The 15,759-nt window shown below is 43.3% G+C and overlaps 1 protein-coding gene across 1 annotated transcript in view; it reads left to right on the top strand.

The window, feature by feature from the left end:
* The window catches only part of ncoa2 (nuclear receptor coactivator 2), a 130,085-nt gene that overhangs the window by 28,784 nt on the left and 85,542 nt on the right, over nt 1-15,759 (top strand). The window contains exon 2 of the mRNA XM_080752203.1: nt 2,400-2,493. The gene's annotated coding sequence lies outside the window, so the exon portion shown is untranslated. The remainder of the gene's footprint in view (nt 1-2,399; nt 2,494-15,759) is intronic.

The following is a 15,759-nucleotide window of genomic DNA, read 5'->3' on the forward strand; positions in this document are numbered from 1 at the left end:
ACTTAGAGCTCTACGTTAAACTAATGCTAATGATGTGCACTGCATCCAGGGCTCCAGGGTGCGAGCTATTAAGTCGCATATGCGACTTAATTTCATAAAGTGCGAGTTAAATTTTAACCAGGTCGCGCACGTGCGACTAAAAAAAAAGAAAGAAAAAAAGACAATCCTCAATCGAGGATCGCCTGACGCCTCTTCTCTCTCTCTCGCTCCGTCTCTCTCTCCCTGACTGCCTGCCTGCTCCACCCCTCCCCTTCTCTCTCTCTCTCTTTCACTCACATACATAGGCCTACACACACACACACACACACACTCACACAATGCACACTAGCGTCGGTCAGTCCGGTGGTCGAGTCACACACACAGACAGATTCTCTCTCTCTCTCGCTCACCTTGGAATGGATAGATATCACATAATACTAACCTTTCTTTGTATAACCATGCTTTTTCTGTTGTCATCTCTAACTGGATAATGGGTTGTTTGTTTGCTATTAGATTAGCAATCGCTCGTGGATGTTTCCACCGTTGGTTACATTAACCTACTGTTACGTGCGAAAACAGCTGTGGGTCGTTAAGTTCCTCAGTGCCCAAAATGCGCTTTTCACTTCATAGACAGACAATTAGCTCAAATTAACGGCACCTGTTAACTTTTCTGTCTTTGTTGTTGCGTGTGTGTGTGTGTGTGTGTGTGTGTGTGTGTGTGTGTGTGTGTGTGTGTGTGTGTGTGTGTGTGTGTGTGTGTGTGTGTGTGTGTGTGTGTGTGTGTGTGTGTGTGTGTGTGTGTGTGTGTGTGTGTGTGTGTGTGTGTGTGTGTGCGTGCGTCCAAGTGAACGTTTTCTGTTGATCAAGCAGCTTACTTCCCACTGTATCTCACTCCAAAACCATAAGGACAATTTTATTTTTCCATCCTGCATGAAAGCAAGCCTATTGCATTTAGTCTACGTTGTGCACGTTTAAAGTCATAGTTCTATATTGCCTTTGTTAGCCTAGATATTCGTAAATCTTTCTTGAATTAATGTCTTTAGTTTGCAAATATTAACTTGAAGCAAAAATACATAAAAACTAGGCTACAGCTTTTTTTACTGAGACATATTGTTATCAGGGTATTCAACAACATTATATCGACAACAACTGTCATCAGCATAATAAAGCTATGTATTAATACCACGCTAATACGCTATACAAAGAAAAAGATGGTGCTACCTAATTTCTGGTGGTGCTACCTAATGAAAATGTAGGTGGCACCAGTGCTACCTGTGAAAAAGTTAGTCTGGAGCCCTGACTGCATCATAATGGAATACTTCAAGGCTGTAAATCTGTTATTAGTCTGCTAATAGTCGGGGACCCACTAGCCCAAAAGCTGAACCTGTGATGTCTTGCTGTACTTTTTATTTCGGTTTTATCTATTAGTTTGGTCATTAAGGTCCACAGAATGAGAGGCCTGTTCTGCTGGAAACATCACGAAAAAAAGTTATGGCCATTTGTATATTCACTGTCCCATTGACTCTACTATACAGGAAAAGAAAAATATTTAAAAAAGGGAAAAATCTGCTTTAAGTAGCATGTGAGGGTTTTTTCATGATTCTGAATCCATTGCAAGCATTTGTTTTGCATGAAAAACATTCCTTGGGCTACAAATGGCCCTATTAACTGTGAAAAGTGATGCCTCATCCAAAAAAAAAGCGATGACTCATCACTTTTCACAGTTTGTCAACTTTTGTGGGGCCATTCTTAGCCCAAGGAATGTTTTTAATGCAAAGCAAATGCTTGCAATGGATTCAGAAATCATGAAAAACCCCTAGTTTGACCCCTCACATGCTATTTAAAGCAAACTTTCCTTTTTCTTAATATATTTTTCTTTTCCTGTATAGTGGAGTCAATGGGACAGTGAATATACAAATGTCTTTTCCGCGATGTTTCCGGCAGAGCAGGCTTCTCATTCTGTGGACCTTAATGACCAAACTAATAGATAAAACAGAAATAGAAAGTACGGCAAGACATCACAGGTCATCTCACATTTTGGGTGACTGGGTCCCCGGCTTTAACGACTAGCTGTGGAGCAATTTACAAACTCATCGCTAGTGTCATTTAATATTTTCAGTGTGACTGTGAATGTCAGTTTTGCACCCTACTTATTTCTCAAACGGATGATTTCTTACTTTTTCAATGCTTTAATATTGCAATAGTTTGATTGTCACGTTGCATATCCGAACTGTATGATGTACTATCATGCAGGACAATCACAGGTCTTTGAGCAGCACCAACTTTTTTAGCACACCTCTACTACTCGGACCATTTCTACCTTAACTGGACCACATTGCTGAGTTGTGCCGGTTCTGAAATACTGAGTAATATACTGTACATCCTTCCTTATTGTATTTTCTTTTCTTTATTCTTTACAGTTCTTCAGCAGGGTGGCGTGGATGATTCTGAAAGGTTTCCCAGTGTTGTACTCCTGCAGCTATGCCCTGAGGGATCCCCTGGACTGAAGCCAAGGTGAGAAGTGCAGTCACGGCCATCTTTCTGCTTATGTAATAATGCCTTGCAGCCCAGGCCCATATAACCTCCTCCCAACACTACAGTGAGGGACACGAACAGCCGCGTTAAAGGCTTCTCCCTGTTCATTAAAGGGATACTCATTTGAGCTTATGCTCATTGGAACCAGCCACAGGCATACCCCTACTGCAGTTGGTGTTTTGCTTTTCTTTGCATGTGTGGTGTCCTTCCATCTTGGCTCATTGATTTGGAGAAAGTAAGGTGTTTTATCAGCTGTATTTGTGTAGTTTGAGTGCAGAAAGGGGTGATGTTGGCTGTGATATCTGAGCAGAGTTGCTCCTCCATTTGATGAGCGACACTGTGAGTGTGAGCATCTTTCTTTATCTCCCTTTCTGGCCACTATGACGAGCGCAGCTGCTGCAGGGAGATGGCCTGCATAACTGTTCTTCTTCCCCTCTCCTGCTCATCTTTCCAGTCAACCAATAAATGTCCAGATCCAACAGTTTGGTTTTTATAGAAGTAATCTGAAAGTCCTGTCATTGTGTTGTCATTATCTGTCACGTATGAAAAGGAGCCTCTTCAAGTCTCAAGGAAACTTCAAGTCTCCCCTGCTTTCTGTGCGACTGTATTGCTTGCTAGCTTGAACACGTTAAACGCTGATGTACGCTGCCTGGAGTTCTGCCAACAGACACCGTTGTCTCATAATGCAGCAGCTGTTGTGAAATAAGAGGCTTGCATTTGTCGAAATGCACTTTTCAAGTGTCCCACTGTCTATCTGTATCAGGTACTGTGCGCACATGTATCAGTTGTAGATTACGTACAGAAGTAACTGATACAAAGGTAACAGATTTACAATCAAAGCACACGTTATTTAACCGTATACAATAATCTGGTTCTGAATACTGCATCTCGCTCCGAGCCTCAGATTAATTAGAGGCTGGACTGTTGTGCTCATTTGTGGCAATAAATCAATTATCTGTCCCTTCACTGCCCCCGTCCCAGTGCTGATGTCCCTCCACTGTGTTCCTCCCACAGCCAGTGTTCAGCCCACTGTACCTCCTCTCGCTCCATACTCCTCAACTTAGCGTCTTTATTATGCACACTGCCCTCACTCTCCTCTTTCTGCCACATTCTGAAGTGACTCCTAGTGTTAAAGATTCATGAGCATGATCAGCTTTCGGTAGGTGGGGGGGGTGGGAGGGTGGGGGACTCGCTCTTGGTTGCAATTTGGCACTTTAGAGCCAATACCTTGCACTGATTCTGGAGTGGAGAAGCTCTTGAGTGGAACGGCGTGGCAGTCCAAGGACTAATGCAAAGGGTCTGTGTGTGTATGCATGCCGGAGTTGGCTCTGTTGGCTGCATGTCATGCAGTCTGAAACCAGCTTGCTTCAGCTCTCTACCCCACCCCCTTTGCATAAAGAATGAGGCTGAACCATATATGGCACAGGAATAAAGACAGACATGCTTCGACTCCTGACCTGCTTATTATCTTTTGTTTTCCCCTCCTCCTCTGTGTCGCTGTCTCTCTCTCTTGCCCTCTCTCTCCACGTACAGTTTAAGCTCTCTCGTTCCCATTTGCTTGTGTCCCCACATTGATCTGATCCCTTAGTGTTGCGAGACCTACGTGTCCGTAAGTTCTTCTCGTTGACCCGTCCCTCCAGCTGCGTTGGAGCGCAGACCCAGAGAGCCAATGGCAGAACATCTGTTTCGAGGTAACACAGTTGTCGGCAGGGCCGGAGGGTTCACTCCTGCTGCCCGTGTTGAAATCAATAATGTTTTTAATTACACGTGTTTGTCTTTAATACCATCTGACACAATCCCAACATGCCTCTGTATGTGTCTTGGCTCTCCCGGCAACTCTCCCACCCCGGCAGATATTGAGCTGTAAATTGAGAATGATTCCCCCCCCCCCACTCCACCCCCCTTCAGTCACTGCTTTCAGGAGTGGTTGGGGGAGGGTTTCAATGTCCAGTGATGCAATCGACCAGCAGCACAGCAGCAATAGTATTCAGTAACAGTTTACTCTTTATTTCTGTCTCTCTCAACAGTCCTGGTTTTCTCTCTTTTTCCTCTGCTGTGTAAGGACAGCCCAGGAACCAAGCAGACATTGTTCAGTGCCCTCCTCAAGCTGTTTTGGAGTGGTTTGGCACCCACTGTAAGGGCTTTCATTATTACAGTGCACGAGACTTCAAACACTTCCCCACTGGCTTTTGATGTAAACGTAGCAGTGTAATGCTCAGTCATGCCTGGCACTCTCTGGGGCCCCGTAAGCACTGGGTGTGCCTCATACAACCAAAGCCCTGCTAACCCACATGATTACTGGAATGGCACACTGGCACTAGCCCCCCCCCCCCCCCCCCCCTGGCAGTCAACCGCTGGCAGAGATTGGTGGGATATGCATTGGTCTTTTTTTTTTACTTTTTTTAATAATAATATGACAGGAATTGGTGATTCAGTGTTTAATAACCCTCTCTCCCTGCCCCTCCTTCAGGTACCGCACACAGCCTTGCTTGCCTTTTGTGTGTTGTTCTTTCAACAATATCAGCAGAACTGTCTTGACACAGATGCATGATTATCAACAGGAGAGTAATAATGAGACAATGAAGACACAGACACTACTATATTATCATCTGTCAATTACTTCCTGCCGGTACAATTCGCTGTTGGATAGGTGATATGAAGTGCCTCTGCAAAGCCTTGACCCTGTCAATCTTAATGCTGTAATCTATTGATTAAGTTCCACGGGACAAAACCGGAGCTACAATAGAGGCAGTTAAAAGCATAATGTCCTCTTAAAGAAGCAGGTCACCCTCAATGTTGTAATTTGTTTGTTGGATGTTTATTGCAACAGAGATACAGATGAATTAGCAAAAAGATCGGGACCTCAGCACGGAGCCTCTGCCCATGCACAGGCAAACCTGCACAACGTCCCCAACGGCTGCAACTGAACACATGACAAATGAATTAGCCAGCCGCTGTCTGTCTGTCTGTCTCTGTCTGTCCTCCGACAGGTGTACAGCCTAATACCATGACATTAGTCACAGGTGAAGGTACAAGCTTTTTGTTTGCAGTGCTTTTGAAGTGTTTTCTGTGGCGCTGTCATACAGTGGTTTATGCGCCGCGTGCACTACAGAGAGAAACTCTGTCTGGATGCACTTTGAGCCGCAGCCCTCCCCCGTTGTCTTTGCATTCCTCCTAGCCAGACTGTGTGGCTCCAGCTCAGGCCAGGAGAGTCTGCTCCTGTGTCACATAAGATATGAGCAACCACACACACCTCCAATCACCTACACTCAACTACACTGGGATCTCAAAGTCAATTGATTTTTCAAACTTTAGGCTGTTTTTTTTTATCTGTTGGGCTGTCCTGCCTCATTGTTTAGTCTTTCTTAAGCTTGCTGTGGTTGTGGTTCTGTCCCTGCCTAGCCAGTTGGATAAAGCAGATCATGTTTGGCAACATTGTCACTATGTTGTAATATTTCAGAATTACTTGACCATACCACAGTCAACTTTGGCTACCATAAAGTTGACTTTCCCTTGCCTTGCCAATCCCATACCGGTTTTGTAGGTGCCCTGTCATCACTTGGGAGATGCCATTATTTTATTCTAACATGTTAATCATAAAAACCTCAATCTTGCATTTTTCTCCTTTTCATTTCATTTCTCTTCCTCTTACCCATCCCTTTTACTTTCTCATTTCCTTTTTGTCAAATACTGTTAGGTTACTAACGGTTAATAACATATTACTCGTGTGTACTTCGTCATTGTAATATACAAATATTATCCACCTGTTTCCGCGAGAATTTACAGTAGAATTGTGTGGGACATATCCGGAGAACAGCAGACATACAAGCTCACGTCGCGTCGCAGATGCAACCATTGTGAGCGTGATCTAGCAACATATTTATTTTTGTAATTTTTTGAATAATAATTAAAGTTTTTCAGAAAACTTAGGTCAGAAGGCGTTTTTAGAATCGGCCTCAGGCCTAAATGGGTACATTTTTTAAGTCTGACAACCATAGAAGAAAAAAGTCCTTTTGCACACCTATAGGGACAGGTGTGTCGGAACAGTGAACATTCTGACAACCTAAAGTCAAAACCCTACTCTCGTACTACATCACTAACTTGCCACGATGTCTATAATGTTTATGGAAAATCACTAATGTCAAACAAACTTCACTATTGCTAAGGCTTTGGTGAGCTGCTTGCTGCATAAAGGTCTTTGAGGCGAGAGGCGTATAATTAATGTTATACTAGAGGCGAGCAGACAGGTAGCGAGACGCTGGCAATCTGACAGGTCGTGCTTGTCTCATGCACATGCCTGCTCGTGCCAGAGTAGAATTTTCTTGAGCGTCTTCCCATGATGAGACATTTAGGAAAAGATTAGTTGAATGGTTTTAACTTGAAACAATGGCGTTATCAGATGGCATTATCAGGTAAAAAATGGGGTGTGTCCCTGGAAGCATCAATAGTGCGTCCTTTCGGATATAAATGCGTCAGAGATGCAGGACGGGTACCCAACAACATCACTGAGTTGGAATTGTTCCAAAAGAATGTTAAAAATGTCTTTCAGCTATGACAAGCACCTACCGTTTGTTTTGTTGAACTCACTTCGCGAGGTGAGCCCTGGCACTGAGGTATTGGAAAGTTGACGACACCACTCTGAGGCTATGTGGCTCAGGCGGTGGCATGGCCGCTACGTTGCCATAATAATCTAACCCATCATTTGCACCCCTTGAGTCAGCCGAACGCATGAGCCCTGATGGAGATGAAACGCTGTAATGAACTGAGAAATGCTGAGTTCACACAGGCAGGGCTCACCCGTCAGCACGCAAACAGAGAAGTGTGGTTACTGTCCTCTTTGCAGGGGCGGTGACGTTTCAATATTCAAATGGGTGCTCGTTTTTGACCCCGCCCCCCCCTCCCCCCCCCGCCCCCGCCCCCGCCCGCCTGCTCGGCCAGCCGCTTAGACAAAATGATAATAATGACCATTGCTATGTTTGGCCACTAGAGGGCACTGAAAACCCACAACGCTAATATGTTCCCCATTTTCAGCAGTTTTGTGACACTTTGGTATCATGCCAATAAAGCTCCTTTGAATTTAATTGAAAACCAATGAAACAGAGCAGCCTGAATTAAAAATGCAGACAGGCCTATACTTGAGTAACTGTAAATGTACAAACGTATTGGTATCAAAATATCCCATTTCATGTCAGCAAAAGAAAAGGCATTTTTTTTCCCATCATTGAGTACTTTATTTACAGTTTGCCAATAGTACAGTGGTACGATAACGATGTCATAAAATGAATGCACTGTAGGAATTTTTTATGACACACGAGCAATCATGACTTTTCAGCAATCAGTGTGTTTCAACATCTTAACACAGTAATTAATGCATGATATTGCACCTACATTAACATGCTACAAGCAGAAACAGACCTTTTTTTCCCAAGATCTTTGTCTATTTTAATTGTGGAGGACGCTAGTTTGCTTTGCTGATCAGTGGGGGGAAAAAGTTTTATTTAGTATCACTTTAGTTAGTAGGCCTATCACTACAATATAGAAATACTCTGTTACAAATATAAGTCCTGAATTAAAAATGCTGGCATGCTTACTTGAGTCCAAAAGTATTGGTATAACATAAAAAGCCTACAAAAAGGAAAAGCTAGGCTTTAGGTCTATACTGTATAGACCTACTGTATATTTGTGTATTTATATTTTTTTGGCACTGTGTTGATAAGTAGTTCCTAATGTTTGGATGAATGGACCATTGTAAGTTCTTTGAGTTTGCAATATGCTTAGAAAAGTCACTTAAAATTGCAATCCATTATAGAAACGTTAAGCACTACTATTCTTTGTTGTGTTGTGTTTTTTTTTTTTTTCAAACTGTTCTCGACACTCGGCTGTACACAACAGTCCTTTTTATTTTTCTTACTGTCCTGTAACCTTAACTGGGTGACTTAATTTCCCCTTCCCCTTCTTTGTATATACTTACTGATTGTTTAGACTTACTGTTTTCTCTTTTATTATATATTTTTTCTCTCTCATTTTCTTTTCTTTACATATCTACTGCATAGTACTGTGTTCTATTCGTCTGTGTCATTCAATGTTATATGATATACTTTAATGGTTTCCTGTTGAAATAAGCTTAGTCTTTTCAGGATCTCATTTTAGTAGACCTTGTACCAGTGAACTGTACCGTCATGAAACTGTACATTTTCCTATGCAAACTTCTAATAAAGCCTTCAATCAATCAAATAGGCTTTAGGCTACATCAATTATATGTAATTCAAAGGAGCTTTACTGGCATGATAAAATACTATAATGCCTCATTCACATAGGGAGCAGCAAAGCTAAAGTTTAGCTTGCTTGGTCAATGTTATCTCAATGGAAACCAGCTTTAAAGCTTTCAAAGCTTGGTTCTGTGTATCTCCTGTATCTTTAAAGCTGGTTTCCATTGAGATAACATTGACCAAGCAAGCAAAACTTTAGCTTTGCTGCTCCCTATGTGAATGAGGCATAAGAACAGTTCAGTTGAGATTTTTTTTTAATTATTTTGGAGGTGGGGGTAGAATACTGTAGAGCTACATGGCTACATCACACAGAGTAGACATACAGCCAGGATGTGGAGGCGGGCTATGACGCTGGGTGACGCCCTCGAAAGGGACAAAGCCGACGTGTGATATCGGCCGAGTGCCAGGAATGCAGTTTGGCCAGTTTGGGGCGAACGACTGAGTGGAATTGTCGGCGAAAAATCAATGGGCTCTCATAACAGTACGCTCAAGCACTCACGCGCCCCCTATGTTCCCGCCGCTGCCTCTTTGTGTGTGTGTGTGTGTGTGTGTGTGTGTGTGTGTGTGTGTGTGTGTGTGTGTGTGTGTGTGTGTGTGTGTGTGTGTGTGTGTGTGTGTGTGTGTGTGTGTGTGTGTGTGTGTGTGTGTGTGTGTGTGTGTGTGTGTGTGTGTGTGCGCGTGGCCAGGGCAGGGGTGTTTACTACAGTAATGCGAGTGGAAACCTAAGCTCCATCATAACTGTTGGAAGCAGCAAAACAACTATATATGGGAGGATATTGGACCAGTACACCACCTAGCCTTCTGCCTCTCTTCCTGTCATATATTCCCAGCTTTCATTTCCAGTAAGATTCAGTTTTTTGTCACAAGCAAAAAAACTAAACGCCCCAAAAGAAGTAGACCTAAGACACGGAAGACACTGTCTGATATCATACCCAAAAGTGTTAAAAGCCATCCCTGTATTATTGTGTGACATTGGCTTAGGTTATCACCAACTGAAAGCTACTCTTGCTTTTATTTTCTTGGTGGCATATGTTACATAAGCACTTTTCCTTCCCTGCTTGCATTTTCCTAGGGGGTTGAGGTTTTTGACTATTACTAAGACCATATACCGCCTTCCTGTGATGTCCTGATACAGGGGACAGTTCAGCGCTAGTGCTACAGACACCACACTTCTTTCCACGGTTCCCCTTGTGTCGCTGATATGGAAATTTGGCATTAGCTGCTAAAGATTTAGTGCTGCCCTTTAGTCTCTCAGGTCAGTTGAGTTCTGAAAGATGGTAGCATGAGAGTAGTGCGCGTAAAATATGGCATGGATTTATCAATTGTTCACATGTGAATCTAGACATCCCCCACCCACCCAGTGATTTCCAGGGTCTCTATGCCTGACATAAGGTAGTGTATTATGACTGATGAGCCATATGTCAGGGCTTTCCGGTCCATATGAACCCCAGAGTTGACAGCCTGATGAACTGTAAGTGATGGCAGAGTCTGTCCGGAAAGTGCCAGTCAATCACACGACTAATGAAGTTATGGCTTCATTGACCTATTAGCCCCACCACCACCTTTCTCTCCTCTTCTAACTCGGAGCCGACTTGGCAAACTGCATGCACGGCAGGTGTAATTCTCAACTTCTATATGGGATTTAACCCTATGCTCGGCTGTTGTCGGCCCTTCCCGGGTGGTTTGACCGCTCTGGAGCCATTCAGCGGGCTGGTAACTGTAACGTGACCCCATAAGGTTATTACATCAGCTACTGGCCAGATATACCCAATGTTGATGTAATTATAAAACTATCAGTAAGTGATTTTTGCTCTCTGGCCCTCACTATCTCCAACTCTTTACAGCCAGAGTGAGCACTTAAAACACATTGCAATATCTTTACAGCTGCATTCAGGACATCAGCCACAGTGTCTTAGTAGGGTCTCAAACCAAGGTTCTGTGACCATCCTCTGGCAAGGATGTTTTGATGATTGATTTGACCTCTATGGACCCTTTATAAAAGATTTAGCTCCCAGGTCCCTCGCAAAAATCCCAGGCTTTTTTGCTAGAAGCCGCTAGAGTTGGTGTCCCATTAACTTTACATTACAGGGAAAAAAAGCAAAAAAAATATCTGTTTTAAGTAACATATGAGGGGTCAAACTAGGGGTGTCTCATGATTCTGAATCCATTAGAAGCATCTGTTTTGCACAAAAAACATTCCTTGGGCTAAAAAACGGCCCACAAGACTATGGTTTAGTGATGAAAAGTGATGAGTCATCACTTTTCACACTTCTGTGGGGGCCGTTTTAGCCCGATGAATGTTTTTTATGCAAAACAAATGTTTGCAATGGATTTAGAATCATGAAAACCCCCTAATTTGACCCCTCATATGTTACTTAAAGCAGATACATTTTTTGCTTTTTTTCCCTGTAATGTAAAGTTAATGGGACACCAACTCTAGCGGCTTCTAGCACAAAAGCCTGGGATTTTTGCGAGGGACCTGGGAGCTAAATCTTTTATAAAGGGTCCATAGAGGTCAAATCAATCATCAAAACATCCTTGCCAGAGGATGGTCACAGAACCTTGGTTTGAGACCCTACTATCTAGAACAGTATTTGATTGTATGTATGACATACATCCGTACATTCAGACATACATACTACGTAATGTATGTATAAATCGCTGTTGTCGGGTGGAAACCTTGTATGTCCAGAACTGTTCGTTTTGTATTCATCATTTGAAAATAGCCGATCTACAAGCACACTTTGTAGATCAGCTATTTTCACTAGTTTTGTGCGACAGTCTTGTATGATGGAGCAGGGCTTTACTTTACGAGAAAACTTACACATCTGAAACTTGGAGATACGAGGTTTCTGCCCGACAGTGACGAAATGTTTGTCAGTCACCCTCACCCCAAAAAGGTAGAACAATCACAGCTCACGCTGCTATGTACATGACCTCACGAAATGGACACCCTGGCCATTTAAGAATGCAGAAATCCCTGGTGAAGTGAAAGCAAAAGTCATGAAGATTGCAAATGGCAATCAATGGTAAGGTGAAAATTGGTTTGTTGTTATTTTATATTTTGTTTGTATTTTGGTTTGTTATGGCAACGGTTGTGTAATGAATGGGCATTTTGTCCTACAGAGAGCAATTGGGTAGAGCACAGAGACTTGATCACATTCAAAGCATAAACACTGTTGTCATTGTAATCATCATCAGCTCCACTGTTTGTTAATTGTGACGTATAGGCCTAAACAAGAATAACCACGGGGGGGTGTCATCAATATGTAGTAAACAGCACAGCAGTAATGTTGTGTGAAAGTCTGCATAAAACTTGAGAAAGTACCTCCTTGTGTCTTCCTTCTTTTTAATTTTAATACATTGCTGCAGGGGTGATCAGTATGTGTGGGAATTTACTACTTTGTTTTGGAATTAAAGCTTGATTGCCATCATAAACGCCTGTGTGTATGTGTGTATGTGCGTGCTTGTGTGTTCTCCGTCCGTGTGAAATCAACTGCTATGAATCACGTTCTTTTCATTATTAATCACATTTAGAACGGGTACACATTTTGTGTATCATTATTTTATGCTTTAACTATTGAAAAATAGCAGATATACAAGCTCACAGCGCGGCACCGAGTGCCGCGCTGCGAGCTCGTAGATCTGCTATTTTTGAAAAGTCGTGAACATTAGAATTTTGACCCGATTCTATAAGTGTCTTTTGAATCCTTCTAATTCTAGGCCTAAATGGGTTAATCACATGACACAACAGGATCTCAGGAATAGATGTGTGTGCTTCTTATGTGCAGACTGGAACTGGACCCAACTTTCACTTTCTACTAAATGGGCAGGCTTTGCTTTGTGAGCATATGATCCCTGTGTATATACTGTACACAGTGACAAGAGCAGTGTAGCTCTATACATTACTGACCCTTGGCCAGGGATGGTTGAGCTTTGCTGTCCTGATGTAGATAATTAATTCAATGACACGGCACCCTACAGTATACCATGCTAAATGCAGCATCCGGCTGTTCAGAGTAGACCAGGAATTTGGGGCATTCTCTGAGAATTTTATAGGGAGCCCCCAGCAAAATGTGTTGATGAGTTGAGCTTCAAAATCGGTTCAACCACTTAAACCCTATGTACATTGGCTATTTGAAAATCGTGACGTGTTGTGATCTTTTAGATCGGCTATTTTATTATTTTGATTTAGGAAGAAATGAACAGTTTGGAATGTGTTTGAATGTGTTTTGAAGGTTTGAGGGTCCCTGGTACAAAATCTTTTCAGATGGTGGGGTGTCCGGCCAAATCCATATTTGGCGGTCCTTGAGTTTGAGAACCAAGTTTTCTAACACCGGGTCTGCTCATGCAGGGACTGGGTCCCCCAGCAACAGCAACGGCCTGGCTGTCCGGCACAACCGTCTGTATTGGTGTCATTGAGACGTGCCATGTACATCCAGTGTCTCCCTTATTTCTCTCAATGAACGGTGACCCCACCGTTATTGCCATGTCAAGGAGAGGGAGGCAACCAATCACTTTCAACCTAAAGGGACAAGTGCAGCCAATCGGCTTCGGGATCCCCATGGTAACTTGCGCTGGAAGACCAGGAGACAGCCAATGAGGACGGAGAGCGCGGCTCGGCTACGATAGTTTAATGGCCCGTTTCTGTTGTCATTAATAAGGCGTGTAACCTCTGCTGTAGTAGAGACACTCTAGTGTAATTCCAGGGGACAGAACCGTACCACAGCATAAAGACGCCCCTTACAGCTCTCAAAAAGAGTGTAGTGTAATGTGAGGACAAAGCTTGACACACACCCAAACACACCCCTGTTGTTTATCTGTGTCTCTGTATTGCTGCCAGCCCTTTGTTTAACCAATGAATCCATACGTTACATGGGCTGTTGAAAGCCACTCGCTTTCAAGTCACTGTCACGAAAGTGAGTCTGTGTGTTTTTCCACCCTTCCGAGTCTCCTTCCTCTCAGCCCAGACACCGTGGCTTTGATTTCAGCCATTTGAGCACACAGGCCCCTACCATTAGCTTTTAAGTAGGCCACTGCAGGCCAGTAGGGAGCCAGACTCAAGGTACTGTAGCATGGTGGCTAGATCTCCATTCACTTAATGCAGGCTTCTGCTAAGCTACACTGTTCCCACTCTGCTCTAGATTGTGCTGCGTTGTACTCTGCCTTATGTAATGGCTGAGGAGCAATACTGTGTGCTGTCGCTGTTTCCATGGTTGGTTATGCCTCGCAGGAACAACATGTTGTACGATGTGTCACAGAAAGAAAATGTCAATACATTTATTTTTCATTTGAAAATAGACATTATTGTTGTAGAAGCATACATGAGGCTTTAGAGTGCCTCAGAGTGCATCATAACACCAAACGCCTCGACTTCTGTGCGGGGAGAAAGAACCATTTATCTTGCTGATTTATTTTGCTTTATTTGCTTTTGTTATTTTTGAGCGGTGGTAGACCGCTCCATAGCATGGCCGTGTGTGTATCCGTGTATGTATCCGTGTATGTATGTGTGTATGTAGCCTGAACTACCACTCAGTGACCAGAGAGGGTGCTCTTGAGTCTAGTCTGAGCATCAACTGCAATATTCTCTCTCTCTCTCTCTCACACACACACACACGCACACACACACGCACGCACGCACACACACACACACACACACACACACACACACACACACACAACCACCGCTCAGTTCACACGGGTGTGATTTTTATTTATCCACTGTGTATGTGTCGCTCTCTGTATTGCTTTTCATTTTGTCCTCCTATATACTTTTCCTGACCCTGCTGCTTGGACCAACAGGTATCGATGCGTTCACACTAACGGCGACAAAAGCTACAAAACGTCCCAAACGCAGCCAGCTACTGTACGTTGCTGCCAAGTCGCCATTAAAAGAGTTGCTCAAGCACCACTGCGTAAATGAAAAGGGTAGGTTAAGGTTTAAATAGCACAGGGAACGGCAAGAAGGAGTTTATCTTCCTTTTACGGAACAGAGCAGGAATTGTGGGGAGAGGGAAGGGGAGTGGAACTGGGGAAACAAAAACATGTCATTGATTGACGCTTCACTGCGTCATTGGAGCGCTGCCCGTCATGCAGCGACAAGTGTTGGGCGTCAGTTTGTAGCTTCGTGTCATAATTGGCTTCCATTGTAAAAGACTTGTAGCCTGTCGTTTTGTCGCCGCAAGTGCGAACGAAGCATATTGTTGTCGGGTGGAAATCTTGTTTGTACAAAACCTTCAATTTTTTATTATTTTAAAAACAATTTAAAATGGTGAAAATAGCCCGCATCGGGAGGCGTTGCAACACTTATTTATCAAGAAGTAGGGCTTTAGTTTACACATTTGAAGCTTGGAGATACGAGCAGGGTTCTCACTACATATCATTCAACTCATTTATTTATTGAGTAGATGCAGGGAGGGATGCGCAATTGTGCCCAAGTACGCATCTGATTTACTGAACTGATATATCCACCCATGTTGAAAGCCAACTCCATTAACTGCCATCAGATTGCGGTGCACATGATGGTGGTGATTAAAAAGGCATTACTCCTTTGAATAATTAATCATTTTTCACTTACTGCCCCAGAGTTTGGTCTTTGTCGACTCGCAGGCTGAGGCAGTAAGGGATAAATGTATGTCTTTTATGGAGAGTTTTCCGGATCTCATGAGGACATGAACTTGGACATGCCTCTCCTCAGAGGGGGCTCTCATCTTGTCATGTCTCTTTTTGTAAGAGGTTTATATTCAGAGCAGAGACACAGTTCAGATTAATAGTGTAACTGATGGCATTTAAATCTAAGGTCGAAAGGAAATCCAAGGTAGGGCTCTGTGCAGTGTCACTTACACTGGAGCCAGCCGTATTGTCTGTCGGTGCGTGTGTATACTAGTAGTAATACACAAAACAAACATACCTACTGGGCTTTTGTTCTGTTGCTAGAGTGATCGCTAGCAACCAGGCACCATTGCATTCTTTGCAT

Source organism: Nannobrachium achirus (genome assembly GCF_963921795.1).
Source record: "Nannobrachium achirus genome assembly, chromosome: 21".
Lineage (NCBI taxonomy): Eukaryota > Metazoa > Chordata > Actinopteri > Myctophiformes > Myctophidae > Nannobrachium > Nannobrachium achirus.